This window comes from Triticum dicoccoides, chromosome 4B, assembly GCF_002162155.2.
Source record: "Triticum dicoccoides isolate Atlit2015 ecotype Zavitan chromosome 4B, WEW_v2.0, whole genome shotgun sequence".
NCBI lineage: Eukaryota > Viridiplantae > Streptophyta > Magnoliopsida > Poales > Poaceae > Triticum > Triticum dicoccoides.
This window is the reverse complement of record NC_041387.1, coordinates 36,544,825-36,556,486: the sequence shown is the minus strand read 5'-3', so window position 1 is coordinate 36,556,486 and position 11,662 is coordinate 36,544,825. Positions and strand designations below refer to the sequence as shown.

Below are 11,662 nucleotides of genomic sequence, written 5' to 3'. Positions count from 1 at the left end.
CACGCGCGAGCCCTGGTGCGGCCCAGATCGGGCCCGGGGCGGGCCGCGCCTGGGTTCCGCGGACTGTGGTGGCGGGGAGCGGGGCTGGAGCGACGTGGCGCGTCCGGGTTGGCCGCGGGCGCGTCTGGGCGGCGAGGTGGCGGTGCGGGAGGAGGCCAAGTGGAGGTGGATGGCTGGCCGGGCGCGGAAACGGAGGGAGGTTGGTGGCGCGGGGCTCTAGGAGGGGGCTTGGCTGCCAAAAATGGAAGGGAGGCTTCCACTTATAGGTAGGGCTAGGGTTTGGGGAATTTCCATCCGTTTTCGGACATCGGATCTCGATCCAACGGTCTGGAGCGGAGGGGGTTAGATAGGTGGGCTAGTGGGCTGTGTGAGAGAGAGGCTTGGGCTGATAGGAGAGAGAGGAGAAATGCAGCCCGACACGATTTCGGAGACCGAAACATTCGACGAATGAACCGGCGACGGTGCCGCTATATATTTAACGGTTGGGCTATCAAATGGACTCCGAATGCGACGAAACTTGGCAGGCGGCCTGTCTACACTATAATAAGACCGCACGACAAGTTGCAACCCATTCTGAAAATTTTTTATGCCACTTATAAAATAATATTTCGAAGGTGCCGCGGGCGCGTGCGAGTGTGTCTGGACTCCGAACGGACAACGGAGAGAACCGGCGGAACCCGAACGGATGCAAGTTTTATGAAAACGATGCCGATGCAACGCGAATGATGACATGAGACGAGATGCATAACAAGAACAAAATGCAAAACAACAGACAAAAACCCAACCACGGAGGAAATAAAAATCACATAGCCGGAAATGGCAAGAGTCGGAGTTACGAATATGGAAAGTTGTATCCGGGGCGTTACAGAAGGTACCAAAGTAAACCCGGCATGGAACACTGGACAGCGGTCAAGAATATTCTGAAGTACCTGAAAAGGACTAAGGATATGTTTCTCATTTATGGAGGTGACGAAGAGCTCGTCGTAAAGGGTTACATCGATGCTAGCTTCGACACAGATCTGGATGACTCTTAGTCACAAACCGGATATGTGTATATCTCTACTCCTAATGGAGCAGTTGGTAGTCTCGCTTCCAGGTTTTTTTTCGTCCCACCTACCATGGTTTTTTGGTACCTCCTCCCACCTTTGCTGGTTTTTTCGTCCCCTCCTCCCACTCCGTCGGTTTATTTTTGCTTCACCCTCTCACACACCGAAAAAATTGAACGGATCAGAACTTTCCATACTAACACAAATTATTTAGTAATGTCTTTATGTAAAAGAATCAATCACAATCAATTTCTAAAGATCAAATCTAAATTAATTAATCTTCATAACATTTGTTTCCTTCCGAATCAGGTCCATAACTTTCCTTCCTTGTTTGGGCAGAAACTGTTTGGTAGCAGAGATTAGGAAGCTTCCTATGAGCGTAGTAATAGGAAGTATTCTTTTTCTTGATGATTCGTTTCCATTCATGATGATAGTAAATTAGGCCAACATTCACCACTATTTATCAACGTCATCAATCGTGTCCATTCCTACCAGTTTTAAGGGAATCCACTCGCTACGTCTTTTTTAAGGGTATCCGCTCGCTACATCGTCGTGGCACGTTATTTTCACAAGCAATTCCCCTAAAAAAACACAGCGCCCTACCTCGACTTCCCTACCTGGACGCCGCCGCCGCCCACCGATCTCGCCGCCTCCCGGCGATCCCCTCCTCCCTCCCGCAGCTCGAACGACCCCTATTTTAGCCACGACTACCGCCTGCCTCTTCGCCCATGCGTCGCCCCTCCTCTTCACCATAGCCACGAGCACCATCCGAGGCAGAGCCGTGGCGCCTCCACAGATGCGGTGGAGACACCATATCCAGTGTAGACGGCGGTGTAAATCTTCTCCCACTCTGCTCCTTCCCCTGGTTACCGGCCTGCTCCACCTCCCCTCTGCTTCGTGTGGATCTGCTCATGTGCAGCAGTAAACTTTATTTAGGTAGAACTAATCTTCTAGGCTTTTTTTGTTACTTACAAATTAACTTTTTGAGCCAATGCTTACGGCATGAAGTATCACCTAGAGTTCCTTAATCAATCTGCTTGTCCATCGTTTCATTTGGTTCAATTACTATCAGCAGGAACGCATTGTGAAACCATTAGCTTATGAATGTGTGCTCTTCCTGCAATAATAACATTTGCAATGTAAGGGCCGAGGCACACCCATGCATCAGGATGATGTGCACCACGTGGGAAGTAATACTAATATGGCCTAAGTGGATAATGAAATATCCAAAGATACACTTGACTGGATCAATTTCTCTCTCTGGAATTGTTCCTCATGATGCGCATATGTAGATGCTATATTTTTAAAATTTCAAATCACCTATGCATGCCAATGTGATTCTTATCCTTTTCATTAGACAGTGTGTTCCCATCAATCCATCCATGCACCGAACCGATTTTTTTTACTCTGTTGAGGTTGCAATTACGAACGAGTAGCATATGTATGCACTGAACTACTTGCATAAGACAGTGAAATACTTCTTACTCGCGTGAGTGGAATTTTGGAATAGAGAAATAACATACAACAGAGATCACGTAAAACAAGTTTGATAGGTCCGTTGCATCGCACGGGCATTTTTGCTATATGTACTAACAAGTTCTATTTATTTCCTTTGATCGGTCAACACTCCTATGTCCTACGTAGGTAAGAAGGAAAGAAAACCTAATGGTACAGTCGGGCAAAACAGTCAACGGCGAGCTTCATCGCCGCGTACGTGTCGTAGTACCTGGCCATCACCGGCTGGGGCATCGAGGACTTAATGCTGGTGAAGAAGGCGTGGGTATTGGTAGAGCTCCAAGAAGCTGCCCTTCGTGCTGCCCGTTGTCTTCAGCATCGGTCCCCGGGTGACCACCCTGGAACTCGGCGAGACTACCAAGGCGACACGGTCCGGGTTGGTTCGGTCCCTCATCGAGCCACCATTTGGACCGGCCAACCACCACCGACGTCAACGTGCTGGGGCAGCGGCAAGGTGGGCTGCGTGTGCGGGTGCTGTGGCGAGGTAGTGGACATGCGGGAGCGCCAGCGATGAGGTCGGTGATGTGCCGCGGAAAGTGCACGGCTGTTAGCCATGAACCTTCCGTAACAGTTTTTTCATGATCCCATGTTTTTTTATGTTTGGGCCTCGGCATAATTAGCGGATTAACCATGAAAAAAACATGACGTTCGGTTTGTTGTCAAATGGTGTTGTGATTTTCGGATCAAACCATGTTTCTCTTGTACTTCTTATTTCCTGTTCGACTGAATAGAAGTGCAGAAAGTGAACACACCAACATGACTGAAAGCAGTCATATTCAGTTATAGAGGTATACATTTATACAAGATATACATAGGCAGGTGCGGCCAGTAACCCAACTAAGTCCTGAGCTGACCTTGCTAATCCTTTACTCGCGATAAAGACACAGACGATAAGGGAAGGTTGTTACGGAGAGAGCAATGGGAGAGAGAGAATCACGTGGCGGAAGGTGGACCTGAACATATGCTTCAACAAAGAAAACGGCAGCGTAGGATCATGGTGCGTGATTATAGGCGGAGGCTATTAAATCTCACGCGGAAATCACGGCTGAGCGATTCTCGCACGATCCGAAGTTCACACCCAATCGACCGTTTCCCCAGTTGATGGCCTGCATGTGTGCTGTGCTAAAACGGCCGCTGCCATGGTAGCGAAACCCGTAGCTAGAACGCTGCCAGCGCCAAGTTGAGAACTTGAGATCGTCAGTGGTGCATGCAGGACAGGGGCGGCGAGAGGCTATGGTGGATGGGGAGGAGAGAAAAGAAGGAGAGGGGAAGCTTGGGGACATGGTAGTTTACCCAGGGGCTGCCGGTCGGCATGCTAAGAACGAATGGCGGTGACAGTGACATTTTTTCTCAGTCCTCTTGGTCGGACCGGTTGAACACCAGACTGGATCGGACCGACAATTTTCCAGGCCAATTTTAGCAGACCAGATTGTCCATTTTCTCTAACAAGCCAGGACCGAGCGTGTCAAACACCAATTGAGCCATGAGCGGTACGTCCAGCACTGCACACCGTCGAAGCGAAGCTCCTACTCCACGTGAAGTTGATCGCGCTATTGCACTCATACGATAGGAGCCACGGGCATGACATGGTGAAGGGCTAAAGGGCTGATCGAGGGTGAGACCCGGATGCTAGTGGCGCAGCTGACCATGGACGAGATCTTCACCTGCACCAAAAAGTTCAAGCAGGAGGTGTTCAGCAACGTGCAGAAGGAGCTGGACCAATTCGGCCTCTTCATCTACAATGCCACCGTGAAGCAGCTGGTGGACGTGCCGGGGCATGAGTACTTCTCCTACCTCAGCGAGAAGACACAACATGAGGCAGCGAGCAGGGCCAAGGTGGATGTTTGTGGAGCGGGATGGCCTCACGTGCCAGAACGCCGCCAAGGTGGACACCGAGAACAAGGTGCTCTCTGTGCGGCAGCAGGGCGAGGCGCTCAAGGAGAAGGCCAAGGTCAAGGCGGAGGTGTGGGTGTTTGAAAATAGTAGGAAGGCCAACAACGCCGCCTCAATGACCGACCTTGCCATGAAGGATTGAAGGGGAAGGCTGGGACTAGCAGGCCAAGGTCGCCGAGGTTAAGGCCACCAAGGATGTCGCCATCCGCAATGCCGAGCTGCAGATGGAGGTTAAGAGGAAGAACATGCTCTGCCAAACTGACAAGCTCAAGGTTGAGCAGCTCAGCAAGTCCACAGTACACTACGACACACAGGTTGGTTATGCAATAAGCATGTATAAAAATATAGTACTAGGGACAAGAGAAAATCATACTTATTGACCTTAGCATTTTATATTTTGTAGGTTCAAGAATCGAACACGCTTCTTCTACAGCTGGCAGAAGGCGGCGGGATACGACATTGTATAAGGAGATGAAGGCGGCGGTGAGGTGAAGCGGCCTAGCAGAAACACATGCATGTCTCGCTATGGGAGGAAAGGGAGGGAGATAAGGTGAGGGTTAGCGGTGCAACATGCCACACGAGGAAAGGGTGAAGAGATGACATTGAGGAGGGAAATGAGCTCGGTCCATGGCATGGGTCAGAGTAGAGGAAGGTTGATCCATGGTTTGGCCAAAGGGGTGATGAGCGAGGGAGAAGTAGAAGCCCCCCTCGCATATCTTGGTGTGCGAGCAAGTCTGTCAAGGTGGAAGAAGCCTGTCATTTCATGACGGCGTTGGTGACCTTGGCGTGATGTTGTTCGCCGGTTTGTGGGCGGATCAGGCAATCGTCTGGTCTCTCAACCCCCCCCCCCCTCACTAATTTTGGTGAGAAGAGGGGAGGGATGAAAGGGTGGAGGGGTGGGAGATGAGGTCGCCGATTCTGTTGGTTGTGGGGGCGAGGGCGGAGAGAGGAGAGTGAGCGACGCTGGTGAAGTCTATGGATCTAGAGAGGGAGGGGAACAAGAGAGTGAGTGGTGCGGAGAGGGAGTGGATAGAGTGCGGTCGTGCGGGAGAGGACAGCAAGTCGTATAGGAGGGGTATAATGGGAATATCATAAAAATAAAGCTTTATTTATACCGCTACACTATATGTATTTAGAATAGCATAAAATATTTTCTCAATAAGTTACTTAAAAATATCCAAGAAATTAGAGATGACCGACTATCATTGTATAAAGGGGAAATCCGTTCTTTGCTCGTGAAGAAATGTAACATAGTTTTTTATGGGCAATATACCACATACCCTAAATAGTAGATATTCGTGAGAATAACCATCAACATGTGATTTAGAGGTGAGCCTAAAATTATTAAAATTGGGATGCCACTCAATCTACTAGAAACTGCTCATTTCTAGCATTTGTCCAATGAATATATATTTTCCATACCACCATCATAAAAAAATTATTCTAATCTTTGTTTATATTAGAATACCTTTGTAGGTCATAAAAACTGATGGATTTGATTGTGCTTCGGAGATGTCGACTGACAAAGACCCTGATGTAACGATGATGGAGGGGGCTAAGAATTCAACGAGTTTTACACAACCAAAAGAGGTGCATGCAAATAATTGTTCTTCTTTGTATGTATGTTGCACATGATATAATACTCAAAAAGTATATATATATATATATATATATATATATATATATATATATATATTTAATTTGGTAGAATATGAGAGAGATGAAGATGGATTATGTTGGGGTTAAAAAAAACCTTCAGAGGGTTTTGGGGGCGACGTCATTGGAAGGGGACAAAAATTCACCATGTTTTATACAACAAAAAGATGTGCAAGTGATGATATCCCACAACAACGACGCACCCAAAATAAAGCAAACCGGCCGGAATTACGATAAATGTTTATGGCAACATTTATTCCCAACTGGTATTCCGATGAGTAAATATTTCAAAAGCCCGTAGCAACGCACGGGCATTCTACTAGTTTTGAATGGTGGGGCAGTAAGCTGGTGCAGTTGCAAGCAAAGCGTCGTGGCGGGATCTACATGTGAAGCGGAATACATGGCAGCCTCAGAGGCAGCACATGAAGCAATCTGGATGAAGGAGTTCATTACCGACCTAGGAGTTATTCCCAATGCGTCGGGGCTGATGACTCTCTTCTGTGACAACACTGGAGCCATTGCCCTTGCCAAGGAGCCCAGGTTTCACAAGAAGACCAGGCACATCAAGCGTCGCTTCAACTCCATTCGTGAAAATGTTCAAGATGGAGACATAGATATTTGCAAAGTGCATACGGATCTGAATGTCGCATATCCGTTGACAAAACCTCTTCTGCGAGCAAAACATGATCAACACCAGAACTCTATGGGTGTTCGATTCATCACAATGTAACTAGATTATTGACTCTAGTGCAAGTGGAAGACTGTTGGAAATATGCCCTAGAGGCAATAATAAAATGGTTATTATTATATTTCCTTGTTCATGATAATTGTCTATTACTCATGCTATAATTGTGTTATCCGAAAATCGTAATACATGTGTGAATACATAGACCACAACATGTCCCTAGTGAGCCTCTAGTTGACTAGCTCGTTGATCAATGGATGGTTACGGTTTCCTGATCATGGACATTGGATGTCATTGATAACGGGATCACATCATTGGGAGAATGATGTGATGGACAAGACCCAATCCTAAGCATAGCACAAGATCGTGTAGTTCGTCTGCTAGAGCTTTTATAATGTCAAGTATCATTTCCTTAGACCATGAGATCGTGCAACTCCCGGATACCGTAGGAGTGCTTTGGGTGTACCAAACGTCACAACGTAACTGGGTGGCTATAAAGGTGCACTACAGGTATCTCTGAAAGTGTCTGTTGGGTTGGCACAAATCGAGACTGGGATTTGTCACTCCGTATGACGGAGAGGTATCTCTGGGCCCACTCGATAATGCATCATTATAATGAGCTCAATGTGACCAAGTGGTTGGTCACGGGATCATGCATTATGGAACGAGTAAAGTGACTTGCCGGTAACGAGATTGAACGAGGTATTGGGATACCGACGATCGAATCTCGGGCAAGTAATGTACCGATTGACAAAGGGAATTTTATACGGGATTGCTTGAATCCTTGACATCATGGTTCATCCGATGAGATCATCATGGAACATGTGGGAGCCAACATGGGTATCCAGATCCCGCTGTTGGTTATTGTCCGGAGAGCTGTCTCGGTCATGTCTGCGTGATTCCCGAACCCGTAGGGTCTACACACTTAAGGTTCGATGATGCTAGGGTTATTAGGAAGATTTGTATGTGTTTACTGAATGTTGTTGGGAGTCCTGGATGAGATACCGGACGTCACGAGGAGTTCCGGAATGGTCCGGAGGTGAAGATTTATATATGGGAAGTTGTCATACGGTCACCGGAAATATTCGGGGGCATACCGATATTGTATCGGGGCCACCGGAGGGGTTCCAGGGGTCCACCAGGAGGGGCCACCTGTCCCGGAGGGTCTCATGGGTTGTATAGGGAAGGGAACCAGCCCCTTGGAGGGCTGGGCACCACCCCCCTAGGGCCCATGCACCTAGGGTTGGGGGAACCCTAAGGGGGGCGCCTCCCTTGCTTGGGGGGCAAGCCCCCTCCCCCTTGGCCGCCGCCCCCCTCTAGATCCCATCTAGAGGGGCCAGCCCCCTTCCCCCTTCTCCTATAAATAGAGGGGCGAGGGAGGGCTGCAGCACCACATCCAAGGCGTAGCCCCTCCCCTCCCCAACACCTCTCCTCCTTCGCAAGAGCTTGGCGAAGCCCTGCCAGAGAACTGCCACTCCATCACCACCACGCCGTCGTGCTGCTGTTGGAGCCTTCTTCCTCAACCTCTACCTCCTCCTTGCTGGATCAAGGCACAGGAGACGTCACTGGGCTGCAGGTGTGTTGAACACGGAGGTGCCGTTGTTCGGCGCTAAGATCAGAATCCACCATGATCTGAATCGCTTCGAGTACGACTCCTTCACCCGCGTTCTTGCAACGCTTCCGTCTCGCGATCTTCAAGGGTATGAAGATGCACTCCTCTCTCTCTCGTTGCTAGTTACTCCATAGATTGATCTTGGTGATGCATAGAAATTTTTTAATTTCTGCAACGATCCCCAATAGTGATATGATGGTTCGGGTGAAGTAGGGTGAAACCATTATCAGATAAAAATGGAAAGTGACTACACCAACGGAGTTCAAGTTTTCCATATGGCATGTGATACACCGTATTGTGAATGCTAGGTAACCGCCATACCGAGACAAGTGGCCAATGTCGTGTGTACCCAACATGAGCGGAATATCTAGCTCAATTCTTATATGATCGACCAATACTATAATGGAGATATGAAGGGTGTTGGGCATCTAGTATTTGATGAGGGCAAGAGAGTAGAATAGGCAGGTTGTGCAATGTTGGAGCATCTATTGTGCTTGGATATGATTGTTTCCCTACGTCTACAAGATTTGCCAGTACAAGAAATTGTTGCTATTATAGAGTGCCTCATCCGGTGAACTGATGCTAGGTAAAGAATGCGAAAGATTTTCAACAACATAGTGTGTTAATCATGTCCATCAAAGTTACAATGTCAAAGAACATGAGAGTAACCAGGCTGAAGGATGTAGATTTGGAAAGGCATAGGATGTCAACAAGTTGCATCAGGGTACGAACACTAAAAGCAACACCATCATCCTACTCCTGACATGCACCTAAACAAAAAAAGAGTTCATGGCAACACCCAATCAATCATTGACCCATGCATGGCTACCTCACTGCACCCATACAAGTCAATTCCCTCAACTTTTTCCCTTCCCTCTTATCTTAGGGTAAGGCTAACGCTCTAACATGGACGGCTTTCTCGTGGTTCCACATAATAAGGTAAGCTGACATGGCTGTGGTTTGTGGAAAAACATGGTAGTTTACAGTTTTTTTCTAGAGCTTCCAGAGGAACCACCTCTCGAGGAAAGAGTGTGAACCTGAGAAAGAATGAGATTGACAAAGTAAAAGTGCAAAAACCATGGAAAAGTGAGGCAAGCACAAATTATATTTCCATGGAACCACCATTTGCTTGGATGATTATTCTTGCGTATTGGTTTTAACACCATGGTGTGTGCATGTGTGTGTGTGCGCGCGCGCGTGTGTGTGTGTGGAATGTTGAGGTAGCTGGTTGTAAGGGCATATTTATCCCTAAGGTGTTTTGGTGATTGATGACAATGCTTTTGCGGACTAATAGTGTGCATTGAGTTTTTGGAGATTCATCCTTTGGCACGAGACAATTTCCTCCCCTCGGAGTGTTATTCAAGACGGTGCAGCTCTTTCGTTTCTATGTTGGCGGACTAGTTTCATAGGAGTCACCGTACTATCAAGAGGGGGTCCGCTTTGGTAAGGCTTGGGTGGAATCAACACGTACACATCATTGTCACACCCTCTGAGCCTTTCCGCTTCAATGGAGAGCTCTATCCCCTTCTTTTGAGCATCGCTTGGTGCCAGCGGTAGTACCACGGGCCACAGCGGTAGTACCGCTCGAGTGCATCAAGCGGCAGTACCGCTCCTCAGCGATAGTACCGCTTGGAGCCCTCCGCCGTAGTACTGCTGCGGCTCCGTGCTCCTACCGCCTCGACTCGAGGGCTCGCTTTTCGTGTCGGGTTGTGCGGCACTAGTTGCGGCAGTAGAGGCGGTAGTACCGCTCCTAAGTGGTAGTACTGCCCTTACCACCGCAGTAGTACAGCTTTGGGTCCAGGTCCTCCTTTTGCTCCAAGCTCCCCTCTTCTGCGCGACAGTACTGCAAGGTGGGATGGTAGTACCGCTGACCACAGTGGTAGTACCGCCCACCCCAGCGGTAGTACTGCTCTCTGCGGGGCTGATTGGGGGGTAACGGTTGGATTGTTCCCCCCACTATTTAAGGGGGTCTTCTTCCCCAAAGTTGACTTACCTCTTCCCCCAAAAGCTCCATTGTTGCTCCAAGCTCCATTTTCACCCGATCTCTCTCCCTAGCCAATCCAACTTGTTGATTTGCTCGGGATTGGTTGAGAAGGCCCCGATCTACACTTCCACCAAGAAAAATTTGATTCCCCCACTAATCCCTAGCAGATCTTGTTACTCTTGGGTGTTTGAGCACACTAGACGGTTGAGGTCACCGCGGAGCCATAGTCCATTGTGGTGAAGCTTCGTGGTGTTGTTGGGAGCCTCCAATTAAGTTGTGGAGATAGCCCCAACCTTGTTTGTAAAGGTTCGGTCGCCGCCTTCAAGGGCACCAATAGTGGAATCACGGCATCTCGCATTGTGTGAGGGCGTGAGGAGAATATGGTGGCCCTACTGGCTTCTTGGGGAGCATTGTGCCTCCACACCGCTCTAACGGAGACGTACTTCCCTTCAAAAGGAAGGAACTTCGGTAACACATCCTCGTCTCCATCGGCTCCACTCTTGGTTATCTCGTGCCTTTACTTGTGCAAGCTTTTTGTGTTGTATCCATTGCTTGTTTGTGCACTTGTTGATTGTTGCATCATATAGGTTGCTCACCTAGTTGCATATCTAGATAACCTACTTTGATGCAAAGTTTAATTTGGTAACGAAAAGCTAAAAATCGTTAGTTGCCTATTCACCCCCCTTCTAGTCAACTATATCGATCCTTTCAATTGGTATCAGAGCCTCGTCTCTTTATTAAGGACTTTGTCGTCCGAAGAGTATGGTTGACACCATAGACGGTAGGGAGGAGCACTCCGGTGTGAATCCAAGCTCGTCTACGGGTGATGGGGGAACCGCGGTCTCTCGTGAGGAATTTAATGTGGCTTTGGACACATTGAAAACCTCCATGACGACCGAGGTTGAAAGCATGTTTAATAAATTCTTAGAAGGACTTAAACTATCTACCTCGCTGATGAAAGTGGTTGATCCCACTAACAAGGTGACAGATGCTAACTCCGACAAGGGGGAAGCTAATAGTGAAAAGGGTCCTCCTACTAGTGGTAGAAATGGTACCGGCATCTTTGCCCATGTGGAACCTCCAACTTATGGAGGACCGATTCCCTCTACTCATTTAAATCATGCCGTCCCTCCTCCTAATATTGTGAAAAATGAGGACTTTGATTCTTGGGTGTATGCTTCAAGCTCATTTAAATCATGTGAATACTAATCTTTGGAGAATCATTGAAGCAGGTTTCTATCCACATGACCAAAGCAACTTCACCCCTAGAG

The 11,662-nt window shown here is 48.2% G+C and overlaps 1 pseudogene; it reads left to right on the top strand.

The window, feature by feature from the left end:
* The window catches only part of LOC119292474, a 38,217-nt pseudogene that overhangs the window by 705 nt on the left and 25,850 nt on the right, over positions 1-11,662 (top strand).